The sequence below is a fragment of the Pseudoliparis swirei genome, chromosome 17 (assembly GCF_029220125.1).
Source record: "Pseudoliparis swirei isolate HS2019 ecotype Mariana Trench chromosome 17, NWPU_hadal_v1, whole genome shotgun sequence".
Lineage (NCBI taxonomy): Eukaryota > Metazoa > Chordata > Actinopteri > Perciformes > Liparidae > Pseudoliparis > Pseudoliparis swirei.
Window position 1 is genome coordinate 14105223 of NC_079404.1, and position 19204 is coordinate 14124426.

Here is a 19204-nt window from a genome sequence, read left to right on the forward strand (position 1 = left end):
GGTTTGGGCCTATCTACTGATGGAATTATTCCACAACGGGATGTAATTTACCGCGGAGCCTGTAATGCTACCCAGCGGCACGGTTCTTTTCATCGATGAACACTATTAATAAAACGCCAGAAAGCAACTGGTCTTCACTCCATCTTTGTCAGGCAGCAAAATCACTACAACAAAATGGCATTTCAGTTCATAATTGCCTGACCCACATATGTTCTCCAGGTCAGCCGGAGACCAGCAAACACATGTAAATATTGACAAAGGGAACCCTGAGCATTACTGTGGTTTGAGACTTAATGAATAGAAAATATACACGCTATTGTCGGGGGTTTGCTTCTATTGCTTGGTTGTATAAATAACATTTTGTTGGTTAAATTATACATTTAGCTGTTGCTGAAAGGGGCGACAGAGACAAATTACTAGTTTGAAAACAAAACATGATGAAGGTCTACTTCAAGTGACATAATGATATTTAGACCTATACACTGTTCTGTCTTGCAACTCATGCCCACTCCATTTTCCCTTTCCAGTGTCGTGTTTGTCTTGATTGATAATCCGTTCATTCTGTGCCAGCAATATATGAATGATAACAATCTAGATGAGGGGGGTTGGGTGGGAGGAACGACATAAACTGGAGGGAGAGAGGGAGGGCCAATTATCTTATTGTTCAACCCACTCAAGGTAGACGACCATTAATCTGAAAACCACTTGCTCAAATGACTCATGTTCAGCCTTTCTACAAGTTTAATTGCCTTATATAATTAACACTGAGGGGAAAGACATATCCATGATATAACTTCAGAAAAAATGACCTGTCTGGGTGAGAAGTGTGTGCAGGGACTCATAGATTACGGTAAGTAGTCTGATTATAACATTGATTGCTGTTACAAATGAAACCACACAAACAAAATAATACTGGGAGTTCTGTTTGTTTTTTTAGCACTTAAGAAAATAAGATAATTAAGTTATGTCCTTTCTCGGTCTCCCTGAAGAAGCTGTGTTGGTCCGTTACCGCGGAGCCACCGGCACCTTTGGGTGCAGCGGGCTGCTCGCAGTGCACAGGAAGCACACCATGACCCGCGAGGGGCGCGCATGCGTGCCAAGCCGTGCATGCGCTCGGATCTGTCACCTTCCCTGATACCTGTCCTGTTTACAATCCTCAACGATGAGAATAAGTGGCTACAGTAAATGTAATGTATAGAAGTAAAACGTGAGTGATAATTTATTTTGTATCCTTGATATTCTATTTAGGTTTGTTTGCAGAAATACAACCTTCAAAAAGTAAGAATGCATAATAATAATAATACAACATTTAAAAAAATAAAAAATTAACCATGCATCTGCCCAAGAAGGGCCCGAAGGAAACCCACAAATAAAAATGTTATTTCAGTCCAGTTTTCTGTTAAGGCTGGGTCAGTTTGTAACCTTTTATGAGTTATTGCTTTTTTTTGCTGAAACTTGTTAGTATTTTTAGGAGGTACCTGTCATTTCCTGTTATTTCTTTTGGCAAATCACCCAAATAGAGTGATTTGCATGTCAATTGAATCTGTTGTCCCAGAATGTGTAGTTGTCCAAGTGCTCTCCCAGAATATTTGTATTTTGGGGCAGCTCCAATGAGTGCCATTTTAAACCGCTGCGATATTTCCCGTGATACCGCGTGAAACGAGGGGAGATTATGGGGATTTATGTTGACGTAGAAGGATTAGTGGTCAAGGGGATATAGAGCCAGGATGAACTTTAGGCAGTGTGTTGGCTTTGCTTTCAACACTGGAGCTTGAAGAAGCTGTGAAGCATCCGGCAGGAAAAGGTGAGAAAGTCAGTATAGGCCGTCGCACTTTGGCTGTTCGCGGTTACGCGCTTCTTGCAGCTGCAAAGACTTGGCGCACAAACAAACGGGCAGGCCGTTACGTGGCCGTATTTAGTCTTGCACTGAGTAGTGGAAAGCCATCAGAAGCATACGCATGTGAAGGTCTTTTCCTTCACGAGGTGCACAATATTATAGCAATATGCGCTCTGCATGTGTGCGTAACCAAGTTTACGCAGCTGACAAATATTGCTTGATGTATGACATTCAGAAATATCCCGTTCAGAGGTTGTAATGCACACCGTTTCTGCTAAATTGTCAATTAACACGTCGAGATGAATTGTTGACTCTCTCTAACCCAAGACGTTCTCTTCCACTGTGCGTCTCTCCAGCTATGAGTCCGATTCGGACGTTCGCGGGTGTGCTGCGGGGCGGCTGTGTTGGAGGGAGTCAGTGGCTGCGATGGTGTGGAGGTGGCCCAGTCAGGCGCTGGGTTGATCCCAGGAGAGGCTGCGCCTCCGGGGCTGCGCCGGTGGCCAACAGCTCCACCTATGTGGAGCAGATTTACTTTGCGTGGCTGGAGGATCATCAAAACGTCCACGAGGTAGCAGAGTTCAAGATGTGCCATATCTTTCCAAATTACATGTTTTCAGTGGGGTCAATGTCCAACACATTATTGGGTGGGAGTGGGTTTAGCGGCTACATTTCCATGAACTGCTGTTGCCAGTGTTGGTCTTGAAAAGGGCACTAAATAAATGCACACTAGGATGTGCTGGTAGCTCATTTGGGCATCCACACAGAGGCTGCTGCTGAAATGTCTTCCCGTCCAGCGTTTCTCTGTCCCGTCATCTACAACCGATCCATCAGGAAGCAGCAGTGATACTCCTGGTCCGTGTTTGCTGTGCTGGATCTTTCTTTCTGTGTGTTCCAGTCTTGGGACACATTCTTCCGTAGCATCCAGGCCTCCAGTCTGTCTGGTGAGGCGGTTGAGAGACGCCCCTCCACTCTGCTCCGAGGCCGGGCGCTGCCCCACTCACCAGACATGACCCAGAAGGTGGTGGAGGACCACCTGGCCGTGCACACTCTCATTAGAGCCTACCAGGTACTCCAAACTCACCCGGCCCAGCTGTGACACACACACACACACACACACACACACACACACACACACACACACACACACACACACACACACACGTGTCCATCAGCTATCAGCTTGTATCATGTACATTTATGTTATTTACAAATGAAAAGATGTATCACATATCTCATGGGCACCCATTTAAATTGTAAAGCAGTGTCTGTGTACAGAATGAAGAAGTCATCTACCTCGAGCCACAACGGGCTGACTATTTGTATCTCTGACGTGTGTAAAAAATGCTTCAAACAAAATCCACTCGACTTGCCAAAACAGATGCATCTGGCAATGTAAGCTGCTTATATCGTATGTCCTTGTATTAAAAGGAATACACAATTTGTTTGTCACTGCACGAGGTTATGCAAATTGCAAGATTAACTCTAACTACCCTTGCTGCTTGTGGAAATCTCAAAGAGACTACTTAACAAAACAGGTGGTAACATTTCCTCATAACCTCAAATTAATTCGAGAAGCTATCTGAGGGATTTATTCAATTCTGTTTTTTGGCAAAGGCGTCACTTTTATTCCCAGTTTGCTGCATTCCTCGTGTGTGTGCACGTGTGTGTATGTACAGAGACATAAAAACACTCCCTTGGGGCTCATTTCTTAGAGAGGCTGACCTATAACTGAGTGTTAGCTTTTTCTCCAGCTGTTCACACTCAGCATCACAATGGCAGCACCTTGCTAAATCTTATTCTCTCCTACCTGTCACTTTCTCTTTCCATGACCTGGTTTTCCTCAACTCTTCTTCTCTCCCTCCCTCACATCTTTGTCTGTCTCTCTGTGTAGATTCGTGGTCACCATGTTGCCCGTTAGACCCTCTGGGAATCCTGGAGGCTGACCTTGACTCTTTTGTTCCCTCCGACTTGATCACCACTATCGATTAATTAGGTGAGCCTCACAGCCCATGCAGCAATCGTACCAAACGCATCACAACATTATCAGAAGAAGATTGTCGTCATGTCTTGAGTAGATTATCTTCATTCACTCAAGTAGTTTCATAACTATATGCTCCATGAAGCCCATGTAAAACAGGCTGTATCATTTAAAAAATGTCACAATAACATGTTTTATCATCAAAACACTAGTCTACTGTAAAACTAATATAATTACAATTATCGTATATATTTTCAGTTTTAAACTTTGTGTAGTTATTGTATAGAACTTCCTATTTGTATCCACCATTTCTAACAATTAACCCACAGGCATATAACATGCTAATTAGCTTCATACTGTGAAATCCTTCCTTCTCATTACCCCAGGATACTTACAGATTTCAGTCATAAAATTATTATTCTTTCTCATTCGCGGGTTTACTTCAAAGCTTCATTTGCCTCGTATTAAAAAAATAATAATCTGGATTTGAATCCCCCCCCCCCCCCACACACACTTAATTACAATGAAAACATGTTATCCCAGTGATAGTGTGTACAGTTCATACAGGTGCAGCCATACACACATTACACACATCCAGGGTTGCATAACTCATCATCAGACTCGAGAGCGTAAGTGGTATTTCCGTATAAAAGGCACCATCATGTTTCCCCGCTAAGTCTGTCTCCTTGCTGGTCAGCCTAATGCTGTCATTAATCTTCGGCCGAGCTCTTGTCATTCTCCATTTCATTTAGCGGACAGAGGATCGGTGGATGCGGGACGGCCACTGAAAGTGATCGAAGTCTACAGTAATAGCGAGTGAAGAGGAGAGAGAGAGAGAGAGAGACATTGTTTCTGTTGGCTGCTGTTATCGGTGATCATTGTGTGTCAGGACATAGCGTTGCATTATGTATTGCTACCAGGGCTATAGCTCCCTAATGAAAGCTAATGACGGCCTCCGTGGAACCTTATTTGGTCAGCTGATAGTGCAAGAGTCTATTTTTGTCCCTCTTCGTCTTTGCTGTATTCCTAATATGATTTGCACCTGTCTCCTCTTATGTTGCCTGCGATCTTGAGCTTGAGCAGCTCTCTCAGGTGGGCTTTGTCAGCACTGGAACTTCAGTGGGTCTTCTGATACGGATGCTGTATTTCCACTATTGTACTGCCAATGAACACATCCTGGAAGATATTTTTACTTCATCACCAAGCTTTATTTTGGGACAGTTCAAGATGTTAGTTAATTAATTTGTGCTTGTTTTGCCCCACCAACAGTCAAAAAAAATACAAATATAAAATGTACAATGCTGTTACACCAATCACAAATCCTTACCCTTGAAAAGCTGAAACCAATGATTGTTGACTTGACCGTCGAAGTATATTAACATCTCGGATCATTAATTAAACTTGCATGTAGGCAAACTTTGTGTTATAAATGTTGTTCTGCTTCTGGCTGTTTGGTTTGAAACTTTGGATTTCCATTAGAATATTGCTGATATGTCAATAGATCAAACATTACTTTAACTATAATTTGGGAGGGAGATTATTTTTGTGAAGACTTGGAATATGTGTTAGTACTGCCTCAAAAGTCCTCAACAAACCTGTTTCCCACCGTGTCATTGTAGGTTTCTACGGTCTTGCTGAGTCTGACTTGGAAAGAAGCTTTCAACTCCCCGTCACCACCTTCATCGGAGGAGCAGACAACACTCTTCCTCTTAAAGAGATCATACAGAGACTTGAGGTATTTTAGTAGTTGTTATACATGTGTTAATGTTGGGGGGGGATGAAGCCATGAAACTACAATGCTATTTGTTTGTTACCTGTTCTTTTTCAGGCGTCGTACTGTGGTCACATAGGAGTTGAATTCATGTTCATTAACAACATGGACCAGTGTCAGTGGATTCGTCAGAAATTTGAGAGTCCAGGAATCATGCGGTTCACTAATGCTGAGAAGAGGACTTTGCTAGCCCGCCTGATCAGATCCACACGGTCAGCAGTTAATAAACATACACTGACTTACACTTTGATGACAGCACAATACCTCACTTTTAGTTATAGCTCCCATCAGAGCCTCACAAAAAAAAACACACACACACATTGGAGAGATAAACACCCTATTCTTCATGTGAGCTAATTTTCCTCTTTGATGAATGATCTCAAGAGCTACTGAAGTTTCCTAGAAGTGATCCGTCTTTTGTTTATGTGAATACACTTCCTCTTGTATTTGTGCTTGTACGATGCTGTTGCAGGGTTATCATTCTATTAACACACACACACACACACATTGGTCCTGAAATATATAGGCACAATTCTTGAGTACAAGTTTTCTGAACCGTAGTTTTGTTCCCATAATTATTTTCTGCATGGAGCTTTACGTCACCATAACTAATCAGTAGTCGTGTACTCTCTCTCATCAGACAATCTCACATCTGAAAATGTTTCCTGTCCAGGATCGAGGACTTCCTGGCCAAAAAGTGGTCATCGGAGAAACGTTTCGGTCTGGAGGGCTGTGAAGTGCTCATCCCTGCCCTTAAAACCATGATTGACAAGTCGAGCGCTGCTGGCATCGACAGCGGGATCATGGGGATGCCTCATCGGTGCTGTGTATTACACATTAGCTCGTATCTCAGCTCAATCTGTGCTTACATCTGATTCTTGATATTTCACAATGTTAGTCATCACACATCTACATATTTCGTTCTCCTGAACATTATGTCAATACATTTGCACGTGTCACATTTTGCGATCTGATTGTTGCCTCTCAGATTGGCTTCACCGCAGACCCCCGAGTGGCCCGCTCCTCCCCCTACCCCACCGATGTGGCGCGGGTTGTCAATGCACCCATCTTCCATGTGACCGCCGATGACCCCGAGGCGGTCATGTACGTGTGTCGGGTGGCTGCAGAGTGGAGGACCACCTTCAACAAGGATGTGGTCATCGACCTGGTCAGTTACAGCCGAGTCTTATCAGGAAACACAATTATAAGTGCACACTTAGACTTGATTCCTGCGTGTGTATTCACAGGTTTGTTACAGACGGTTTGGTCATGATGGACGAGCCCATGTTCACCCAGCCGCTGATGTACAAACAGATCCGCCGGCAGCAGTGTGTGCTGAAAAAGTACTCCGACAGGCTCATTGCAGAGGGAGTGGTGACACTGCAGGAATATGAGGTGTGTGATCTAATGCTGTTTGCACTTGTTAAATATACTGTATATTGGTAGCCGTTATGTATACTGGTTTTTTTTCTGCATCACCATTCGCAAAACTATGGGCATTAAATCACGCTTAGATATTACCCTTCGAGTAAATGTGTTGTGCCAGCACTGCTGGATTTGAGTTTCAATTTACTGCCTCAGTTCACTCACCTAGCCTCATAGAGCCTCACATAGAGAATATATTGCTCAATGAAGTTGAAGTACACCTCAGTTTCTTGCGCCATTCAATGGAATTGTTCAGGCTCTTTGATCGGAACATCCATTCTGACATTTTTTTTAATATCCCGATGTCAGAGAAATACTTCCTGGCTTTTGATGGACATTGTTTTCGGTTGTGTGTCCTGCTATTCGGACACATCTGTAATATTGCAAGGCAGAACCATTGCTGCCAGAGGAGATTTCTTTCCTCCTAATATTTATCTCTCTCTCTCCGCCACATTTACACACACAGTGTTGCTTCGCTGTAGTCCTTTAATTGTAGTATTTAAACTGTGCGTCAGTTAATTTGTGGCATTGGTTGCAGGAAGAAGTTGCCAAATATGATAAGATATGTGAGGAGGCATACACAAGGTACAAGGATGAAAATATTTTAAACATTCGACACTGGCTTGACTCCCCCTGGCCAGGTAAAGTCTTCCTTTGTAATTCAAGTTAAGAAAAAAAGTATTTTTATTGACTCTTTATCTATGGATACTTTCTGTTCCTGCTGGAGTGACTGTCTCTATCTTTGTCTCTATCTTTGTCTCTGTCTCTCTCTCTCTCTCTGTAGATTTCTTCACGGCTGAGGGAGAGACCAGGAGCATGAGCTGTGTCCCCACAGGACTGGACGAGGTGGTCCTGCAGCACATTGGCCAGACAGCCAGCTCGGTGCCTCTGGAAGACTTTAAGATCCATCCTGGTGAGTTTAGTAGCTCTGAGCTGGAGAATAGAGCAGACAGAAATACCTAATGACAGGCATCCTACTGATATGTTGTACTTGACAGCTACTCAACGACTGAAGAGCGCATATTACTGCAGCGTACGAGATACATGCTGCTGAAAGACCGAGATCCTTCAAACACTTCAACCTCAGTGCCACAATTACTTCATTTGTTGTCTGCAGCTCACCTGTAAACACTTCCTTTCCTAACAGCAGGTGTTGAGCCTGCACAGCTGATTTAGCACACGCTATAACAATTACGACTGCCACAAGGGTTTTTAATGTTATTTACAACACAGTGCGTCAGTCCATTGCGTTTTACGCTCGCTTCCCCATTGCTCTCCTAAGAAATCACTTGGTTTTTATTCTTGTCTGTGTGTGTGTGTGTGTGTGTGTGTGTGTGTGTGTTCTCCAGGTTTGTCTCGTATCCTGCGTGGTCGAGCTGACCTGGTGAAGAATCGTCAGATGGACTGGGCTCTAGGAGAGTACATGGCCTTTGGTTCCCTTCTCAAAGATGGCATCCATGTCCGACTCAGCGGGCAGGACGTGGAGCGGGGCACCTTTAGGTGAGTCCATGTAGCCCAACTGAAAAATCTGTTACCTCTTCAAGGATCTATAAGAATATATGTATTTTTAAACATCTATGCCTTCTTGCCACCACAGTATAGTGATAGTAAAGTGAGTGCAGTCCGTGAATAAACAGCATTTTAGGGATATTGATTTTATCCGTCTTCATTTTTATGGCTTGAGGGTCCTCATGAAGTCATTGTCTCTTCACTCGCTGAATGAACTCCCTTAATAGGTTTTTGCCGGTCACAAATTAGCTTTGTCTTTCCTTAGCAGGCGTGTTGCTAATTGGTGCTAAACAAACTTAGAGCAAAATTATGTAAGGATGAAATTGAATTATCTTTTTGTAATTCAACAAATGTGTTGTCTGGAGCGCATTGGTAGCCGGATGATTAAAGCGCATGATGTCATTTTATTGCTTTGTCATTTTGATTTCTGGCCTTGGGACCTTTGTTGCATGTCACAACCCCCCCCCCCCCCCCCCCCACACACACACACACACACACACACACCCCGCTCTTTCCCCCATTGTTACACTGTCCTCTTTCAAATAAAAACGAAAATGGCAAATTACTAGGCAAAAAAAACTGGGAAAACTGTGTTGCACAAAATGAATAAAAGGAGTTGTTTACCCATGAAGTTTTAACAAAACTGTATTTAATGTGCAACACTGGATCCTTATATCTTGTGTTAATGATTTAAACTAAACACCCAGCCTATCAATTGTATAACTTAATATTGTCCTAAAAATTGTCTCATTTGTTGAGCCTGACTGGACATTAAGGGTAAAGAACAGTCACCTAAAAATAGTGAATTAAGTAATTTTGGGGGGAGAGGGGGGGGGTTCTTCTGACAGCCAGAAGACATCAGCACAGTCTCCTGGGACCTGTGAAGCCCACGTGGTGTTGTCATGTTACCGAGGGACGAGTGACGCATGAACAAAACCAGCTCCCTCCCTGTGCCTGTCTCATCTGTCTCCTGTCATTTCTCCACCAGCCCATCTTCACTGACACCCCCCCAGCGCACAGCAACATACATCACACTAACTAACCAGAGGCTACGGGGCTTTTTCTCGGCCTCGCATTTACTCCTGACATCTACTACTTCCCATCCGCTGTCCCCTCCAGCGAGGTAAATTGCCTGGCTGACAAAAATGACAGCAGTCAAAGACTCCGCCCTTCATCTCCGTATCACCTGTTGTTCATTTAAATCCTCCTCCGTGTCAGTTGAGAGTCCACATTGTGTCATTGGTTTTCTTTCTTCCTGTACTTCAGGTATAGTTCACCCTCTTTACCACCACGTCCTGCTTTGTTCCCCACCTGCACTTTGTTTCATCCCCTACTCCTCTGTTTCCCTTCATAGTTCTTCGGAGCTGAGCATATTGGCATGTTACAGTTGAGTGGGTCTGTTTTCGTTTCTGTGATGTACGTAACAACGTGCACTAATGGATTCTGTCGTCGTGTTTGGGTGGGTTGTGTGCGCCATGCTCCCCTTTCCCTGACTAATGGGGCCCCCAGGCAGAGAATGTGTGAGTGTTTTTGTGTATGTGAAAGAAAGACAGAAAGAAAGAAGAGAGGACTGGGCACAGTTTATGAAGCAGTCCCAGAGAAAAAAACGTATTCTCGTGAGGTTTTTGGGTCCTCTTTGGATTGCATGCAAGCGGTTCGAGAAAATTAAACGTGAAATGATGTGCTTTATCTCAATTAATGCTGGATGCTCTTGATTTTGTTCGTTCATCAAAGGATGTCTTGAACAGAAAGTGTACGTACGAATGTGGATCAAGGATCAAATAAAACAATTATGCAGTAAATGATATGCCTTCATTTGTCCACAATTATGGGTGATGTTATTCAGACGACCTAAATCTAGTCTTCAAGGCGGTAATATATCATGTTCAAGATAATAATCCGTAGATTTTGGTTATCTCCTGCAGTTCTTCCGCCTGACCGTTATATAACCTTTCATTGTGTGTGTGTGTGTGTGTGTGTGTGTGTGTGTGTGTGTGTGTGTGTGTGTGTGTGTGTGTGTGTGTGTGTGTGTGTGTGTGTGTGTGTGTGTGTGTGTGTGTGTGTGTGTGTGTGTGTGTCATTAAAGTGATGTTAAAGGGGTGTAAGTGATTGTCTGATCGTGCTGGTTTTGAAGGCTGATTCTTGCACTGGGAGCGAGCGGACTGCTAGAGTTTGTTAATGCTTGGTTCTTTGCTCCCATCAACTCCTGTTGGGCCTCATCCTGACGGAAGACGGGGAGAGTAGAGAGCAGTCTTCATGGTGCGTGTTTGTGTTTGTGTTTGTGTATGTGTGTGTTTGTGTGCACCCTGGATCTCCTGCATTAAGAAGCTTTTTAAGAAATCCTTTTACTCTGTTGTTTTCACCATCTTCATTTAAGGTCGCTTAAGAGTCCCGAACATCTTTTGTGTTTATCGGTCTGCTGGTATTAATATTAGTCTTTGTTTTTTTGTCCTCTACTTTAAATAAGTGGTGAAAACTATGTATTTAAGCCAAAATCAATAATTGTGAATCAAGTAAGGTATCTAGTAAAATAGAATAAACAATTTTGGAAAAAACAAAAAATAATTTAATCAATTATACAAATATGTGTTCTATATAAAATTCGTCCCAGCCTTTTACATTTATTTGTGTGATTGTTTTAGTTTATATCCAACAAATGTAACGTCAGTCCACTTTAATATGGCCTGAAAAATCTCAACAACTATAGGATGGTTTGTCACGGCTCCCAAAATATATATCCAAATGACTTTGTTAATGCTTGAATGCTAACACACGTTACTACGAGGGTTAACACTGTAAACATTATAACTGCTGACATTTAGCATTTTTATTGTGAGCATGTTAGCTCAAGCCAAGTACGCGCTCACATAGCCGATAGCATGGCTGCATCCCTGTTTCTTTAAGCCTGTTCAAGGCCTTTCTGTCTTTGTCTCTCTGATGTTCTGCAGTCACCGTCATCATGTTCTGCACGACCAAGAGGTGGACAAACGTACCTGTGTTCCCATGAATCACCTGTGGGCAGACCAGGCTCCTTACACTGTCTGCAACAGCTCCCTATCAGAGTATGGAGTGCTGGGTAAGCCACACAGCATGTTTGAGTTAATCGGTCATTTTCTGTAGCTCCATATAATAATCCAGGTGACTCCAGGTTTTGAGCTTGGCTTCGCCATGGCGAGTCCGAACGCTCTGATCCTCTGAGAGGCCCAGTTTGGAGACTTTCACAACACAGCCCAGTGTATCATTGACCAGTTCATCAGCTCGGGTCAGGCCAAGTGGGTCCGCAACAATGGTATTGTTCTACTGCTGCCACATGGGATGGAGGGAATGGTGAGGAGGGGAAATAAAGCAGTTTATACAATGTGATTCTGTATTATTTACAGATGAATTTGGATCTTTTTGGAATACCTGTTTTAGTGTTATTCCTCTTCCATTTTGTCATCATACGCTCTTCTTCTCTTCTGTCTTCAGGGTCCAGAACATTCATCAGCTCGACCTGAACGTTTCCTGCAGATGAGCAAAGATGATCCCGATCATTTCCCTGTATGTTCACATTTACAATTTGCGTTATGGCTCTAACGGTTACCAACTTGAGGAACGTCATTACCTAATGCCACCACAGTGTGCTGCAGTTATTATCCAATAGCTTCTTGTTTGATTGGCTATGCTGATGCATGACCACTTAAGTGATTGCTTAAGTGAGGGTTGCCAATTTCCCAAGAGCTGAAAAGTCTCTTCATTATGGCCTCCGAAGAGTTGGTGCTCAGCAGTCACTCAGCTCCCAAGGGTGCTCTGGTATGAGTGAATGTTCAAGGAGGGAACCACAGTGGGCTGCATCAGCAGAAGCTCACCAGATTCATCTTCAAATGGGATATTGATCAAACTATTAGTGGGAGCACACATAGGGATTAACATGATCTGTGTGTGTGTGTGCACTGTACACTGATACAGTCATGCATGACATCTGCCAAATTATGAGAAAATAACATGGCTAAAATCAACAAGACAACTCCGTAATTCCGCAACTCTACATTAAGTAACATTTCTGTTTTTAGAATCAATAACCTTTATTAAGCCGTTGTAATTTCTTCTTTTTTTAGGAGTTCAATGGAGATTTTGAGGTCCAGCAGCTGTACGATTGTAACTGGATCGTTGTAAACTGCTCCACGCCTGCTAATTACTGTCATGTGCTGAGGCGGCAGATTCTGCTACCATTCAGAAAACCGGTAAAGTGTAACATCGTCTTTATTATATTTTATGTATGTCCAGTTTGTGCTTGTTTTGTAATTGTTGATTTTACATTGGAAAATCAGCATACATTGCGTTCATGTCACACACCTCCAGTAAGCCCACTGCTGTAACACATTCAGATGGTCATCTGCCACACTTGATAATGCATAGAATACTATTCCTTATTTCCTTGCGGACACAAAACAATAATAATTCACATGAAAACATAATAAGGGCAAACTTTTTTTTTTTACATCTCCTCATTGCTTTTTCTTAAGGGACAAACTGTCAAAACTACTATGTCATGATGTAATTCGATATCAAATAGGATCTCCGTTTTCAGAAAGATGCAGAACCCTTGATAGTATTTACATACTCATGTATGTACAATACAAATGTGGCTGGATATGTAATTTGAACCTGTAAAGTAGAGCTAGTTTCAGTATAAAGTTTTGAAGAGTAAAACATTTCTCCATCTGTGTATTTGCACAGCTCTTTTTTCAGCCACAGTGAATGTCTTAACTGATCCCCTGTTGCACATAAATGCAACGCTTTGCGAAGCATGAGAAAATGACTTCCTGAGCAAATTAGTGAGGGGGGCCAATAGGGGATAATATTGTTTGTGCTTATGAAAAACTCTGGACTTGGTTGACTAAGCACAAAGGATTTTATTTACTTTGATTTTTAAAGGAATGTATTGTTTTCCCAACGCTGATGTTGCGTGCTATAGGGTGGCAGCAAATTAGCGTGAAAAGAAAAGGTTTTTTTCTCTACACCTCATTTGAAAGCCTTGTTCTTAGTCTTTCAAACTGGAACCTGAAACACACAATTCAATTTTTGATTCTTTCTGCCGGCCACCCACATCCATATTCATTATATCTTATATCTCATTTTCAATATATATTTAGTTTGTAAAAAAAAAAAAGTAATTTTATTATTGTTTTTTTTTTAATCCATGTGGATGTTGATATTGATGCTGCATTCATCTCCTTGTTGGACTCGATTGGCTTCGTCAGTACAGAAACCCAGAGAGCTTTGGCCACACTTTGCTTTTGTTCTTGTTCTTTTTTATGTTGTGAGCATTTGACGTTTTTCCACAGCAATCCTCTCTGTCCAGACACATCCCTCTTAACTCAGACCTTTATATTTATACTTTGAATTTACTCCGTTGTACTACTACTATCAAAACTAGATGTCTAACTAGTTAATTGAAAAAATAATTTAGCATTTCTTAAAAAGCGATTCCTTCTCAATATAACAGAGACCTACTGCCTCTCTAACTTTCGGTCCCCTTCTGATCTTCATCTTTAGTCCAGGTGAGAGGAATTCTGAGGACGATGACTGACTGAGAAGCTCAGAATGAAGAAGAAGAAGTGAGAAGAGAGGTTGCTCCCTGGTATAACCCTCAGACCGCAGCTACTGAAGCAAACACGACAGAAGCTTGAACGCATATGGCTAAATCGCAATTAGCGCGCTCAACTAATCTCAAGAACTTAAAACAGTTATATATAAGGATAGTAATAAGAAAGCCAGCCCTCAATAATAGAATATAAAAAAAAATAAAACAAAAATAAAATTCTCTTCAAAAATAAAGCAGAGAGAGGCACCTCTCTGAGTGGAGCATTCCTATAAAAGGCGAGTCACAACTCACTGACTTTTAACTATGAACTAATTTTAACTATTTGGAACTATATTAATCTCTAAATAATAACTTTTGCCTAATAACCTTAAGTCTGAATGGTGCCAATGGCCAGAGTGGGTCCCCGCTTGGATTTTTGGAAATTATTTGGAGTGACCAATTATATTTTCCGGTTTTTTTTCTATTTTAAATCTACCTGTCTCTATTTTCAACTCTTTGAGGTCTCTTGACCGTCTTCTCTTTGGAATAGCGCCCCTCTATTAGCTTTTATCTCTGCTTCTCTTATAACAGGCATCTCTACATTAGATATCAATGTGTCTCTGCTAACAGGCCACAGAACACCCCTCTCAGGTGGCTGTTATTGGCCTCCAGATTCTCCACTCTGGTACCATCCAGATAACCTCCTTATCTCCCAGATCTTGCTCCCTCCAGTGGTATCCTGAGTTAAGTGGTGGAAATTGTTTTTTTACTTTCTTTATCAGATTTTTGACATTTGAATTTAGCACAGAAATTTGAATACCTCAATGACCGACTAAATTAATTAAAGGTACACTCTACTCCTCTCTGTCCTGGGACTCTAGTGTCTCTCTGCTAGTGTCTACCTTATGGCTAGACCGACACCATACATCCATTGGCGTTGGTGGAACATTATCAGAGACTGGCATTTGCATTAAATCAGGTTTCAGATATATTTCAATTTGGATTATCTCGATTATCTGTAATAATTTGATTTGGCGTGCTTCACGAGATTTTACTAAAACGCCAATTACAATTTTCTGTTTGTTTGTGTATTTATTTATTTTATTTTTAATTACCTTCATTTGGGCTTTGGGCAAATTATCCATAAACTTTCATTGTCAATTGTACAGTGATGACTTACTAAATAAATCGATTAAAGAAGAAAAGCAATGAACAGAGACATCTCAACTCTTACTACAGAGCATAAAAACATGGACCTAGAACAACTGATGTTAAACTCAGAGAAAAAACCGAAGTAATTTTAAAAGTAATGAGCACCTCAGAGATCAAACCCTCATGTGTTGGCATTTGTCCATTGATTCTGTAGACTTCATTAACTCCACGCCAAATCTTCTTGAAATTATTGATGATCGGGACTTGTTTTAACTCCTCGTAAGTAACAATGCTCAAAAGGCATCAAAAATCTCAATTTTCTTTCAAATCAAGGTCCAGGAAAAATGCAAATCATTTCTTAAAATCTGCTCTGAAAAAGCTGGTTCACTAAAATCTCTTAAGTCTTTTCAGTGCTGTCTCTTTAAATCTCAAGCTCTCTCTAAGGTCCTAGGTCCCTCCCTGCTCTCCTGCACTTCTGCTCCAAACTAGCTCACATAAAATCAAGAATCACTCCAAAAACTCCTGCATCTAGCTGCTCCATCACTCCTGCACTTTTTAAAGCTTATCTTTTTCCAACTTGCCTTGACCTTCCAAAGCCTTGATTGAGCTATCTCCATCATATCTTAAATATTGCCCACTATTCTTTTACTAGTGGTTATGTTAGAGACTATGGTTAAGCTACTTGTTATTTAGTTTTGGAGCCAGAGGATTTTTTAATGGAGAGCCTCTTTTATCCTCTTTTATGAGCGACTTAGTAGACAGTCTCCGGAGAGAGAGCATAGTCTCGTTTAGACTAAGGAAACCCAGACCTAAGCCCGTCCTCTTGCTAGCTAGAAGCCCCTTTCTTGACTTTGTTAGAGTTGTATATGCTGCTCCTGATTTATAGCTGCTGGGGAGGCTAGGTTTGCTTCTCTGCCCTTTTTCTCTCCTTTTTTTCTTTTCAATCATCCATTTTTCTCCTCTCAATTCTGCTCCCAACTCTGCCTTTCTCCGGAAGTCCTTTTGACTTTCATGGACCCTCATTGCCACATCCTCTATTTTGCTTGCATCAACTCTCTGATCGTGCTCATGTCTCATACCACTGTCCTGTGACTACTCACCTGTCTGCTCTCCTCCACCCCATCTCCCTGCCTGATGGATCGTGACTGATGGATCGTGGACTATGATCGTGAACCATTACACCACTCTCTCATATCTATTGAATGTATTTTATCTTGAATATATTTTAACTCCTCCTCTGTTCTTCTGTATTTTACATCTATTGCATCTGTCCATCCTCCTTCTCCTCCTCTTCTGTTTTTTCCCTTTTTTTTCTCCTTACCCTTTTTATTTTTTTCCTTTTTGTTTCCTGGTCCCTTGTGAGGTTTTGGGGGTTGTAACTTATGTATTCTTGCAGATTAATTTGTAATTTGTGTTTGTATTTTATACAAATAAACTGAATTGAAACTGAATTGAATTGAGTTTTTGCAGAGCACCCAAAAAAGATACGGATGACAGAATCAATCTGTTCTCTGTCATTGACGGAATTGTTTAAATTTTTTTCCACAGCTGATCATTTTCACTCCAAAGTCTCTGCTGAGGCTCCCTGACACAAGGTCCAGCTTTGATGAGCTGGCTGAAGGTGGAGTTTTACTTTGTCTCTGTAAAATGTGACCTAAGAATGTCTCATAAATGTTGGTGGACAGGATTGGTGCAACATGTCATATCCAATGTCTGCAGGCACTAAATTCAAAAGGTTGATTCCTGACGAGGCCCCTGCGAGTCAAAATTCAGATCAAGTGAAGAGGGTGATTTTCTGTTCTGGCAAAGTCTACTATGAACTGGCACGAGAGAGGAAACGGCAAGACTTGAACAGGTGTTTAATCCCTCAGCACATGCACTGGATTTTGAAGAATAAGTTTGATACAATGTCATCATTTCTTCTTCGACTTATTCCCCCTCAGATCTCTCCATTCCCGTTTGACCTGGTCAGAGCAGAAGCAGAGAAATATACCAACGCTGAGCTGGTCTGGTGTCAGGAGGAGCTACGATTACGTCCGGCCTCGCCTCCTCACAGTGGTAGCCAACAGGAGGCCAGTCTGGTACGGGGTTGTGTTCACTTGTCACCTGATTGGTTCATGACAGAGGGAATTGGTTTCAAGGATCCGGTGACAAACCTTCAATGTTGTATTTCAGGTATGTGGGACGGGACCCTGCAGCTGCTCCAGCGACCGGGAGCAAGTCCACCCACCTCAATGAGCTGAAGAGGTTCATGGACACAGCGTTCAACCTGAGCGCCTTCCATGGGAAGGACTTGTAACTCAGGACTTAACTGAGGACTTGTAACTGAAGACTTGTAACTGAAGACTTGTAACTGAAGACTTGTAACTGAAGACTTGTAACTGAGGACTTGTAACTGAGGACTTGTAACTGAGGACTTGTAACTCAGGACTTGTAACTGAGGACTTGTAACTCAGGACTTGTAACTGAGGACTTGTAACTCAGGACTTGTAACTGAGGACTCGTAACTGAGGACCGGAGACAGAAACAGACTGGAGGTGCCGTTTCCACTATGTTCTACTTATTAAGTCTTGGTGTGGCAAATTGGCACATTTTAAATCTCTTTAAGCTTTGTGACAATCTCGAGCCAAGTTTTTTTTTGTGAAAGAAACATCGACAGCGCTAACTGACTTATTCCTGGATCAGACGGCACAACGTTTATGTTTTATTGAGATGCTCTCTACATCAGATTTAGTATGCGATTATTGTTAAGACTCGATCAATAATACATTTCAGTCTTTCACGACCTGCAACAACTTTGACGTGAAAAGCAACGTGAAGCACAACTGGGCAAGAGAAGGCAGAAGATGTAACGCACGGGTCTTCCGAGGGGCCTCGCGAGTATCCCAAACACTGACGTGGGATAGAACGACAGATTGTCTCTGACCATCAGATTGTCGTTCCTCTGACCATCAGATTGTCGTCCTCTGACCATCAGATTGTCGTCCTCTGAGCATGTCCCACGTCAAGTGTAATCAAGTCGTTCTCATTTGTAGAGCCTTAAATCATCCTCTATAACCCTTTGTCATCATACCATAACCAACATCAGATAGAAGTCACTTAATTGTCACCCAGCTGTGTAGTAAAGTAGCAACAGTGCACTCTTTATCCCCCAAATAAAATTCACTCACCAAAATGTAGATTATAATAATTTAGATGGCAGTGGTACTGTAGATACCTCTACTGCTGCCATGCTAAATATTATTATATAATAGTAGTATAGATTTGTATTTGTATGGATTTTTGTAGATGAGTCACAGAAGCAATGAGACGCACACCAACTGGTGTAATTAAACAATGAATGTAAAATACATATCGCAGGTATGAAGACGTTTTTTTAATTTAACGCATCAGTAGGTCTATGCCTGGCCTTGCTTTGGCTGCCTTGGCTATAAGTGAAGGAGTGAGTATTTGTTGTCACACCTCACTTCACCAGGAGACATGAGCCAGCTGGCACAGCAACTTGCAGCCATGTTTTCTTTTGAGGACATAAGGCACAGCTTCCTCTTTGGAGGCTGAGGGATGCGCACACATAAATACAGCAACGCTTTGGATGCTTTCAGAGCAATATTGATGTTTGGTATCACATTAAAATCCCCAGGTATTTAACAGAATAGATATTAGTTCCCAATGTGCTTAGAAATGTTGTGTTTCCTGTTTAGCTATACTGCTATGCTAGAGCTTAACTTTCTTCACTTTCAGCTGTGACGTATTACCACAAGCCATGCACAGATGTACTTTTACATATTTAATCATTTCAAAGATGGATTATGTGCGTTAGTTTTTTTATTTAAAAATGATGTCTTTTATGCAAGAGAGATGCAATAAAATATATTAAAGTTTATTAAGATGCTTGGTCATGATTTTTGGTGGCAGATGATGCTTGACACTGTAAAATGGTTTAAAGCGAGAATTCATAAATTCTTT

General features: G+C 41.8%; 1 pseudogene; it reads left to right on the forward strand.

The window, feature by feature from the left end:
* Positions 1 to 2046: 2046 nt before the first annotated feature.
* On the forward strand, positions 2047 to 19121 carry LOC130207583 (2-oxoglutarate dehydrogenase-like, mitochondrial; annotated as a pseudogene).
* Positions 19122 to 19204: the final 83 nt, after the last annotated feature.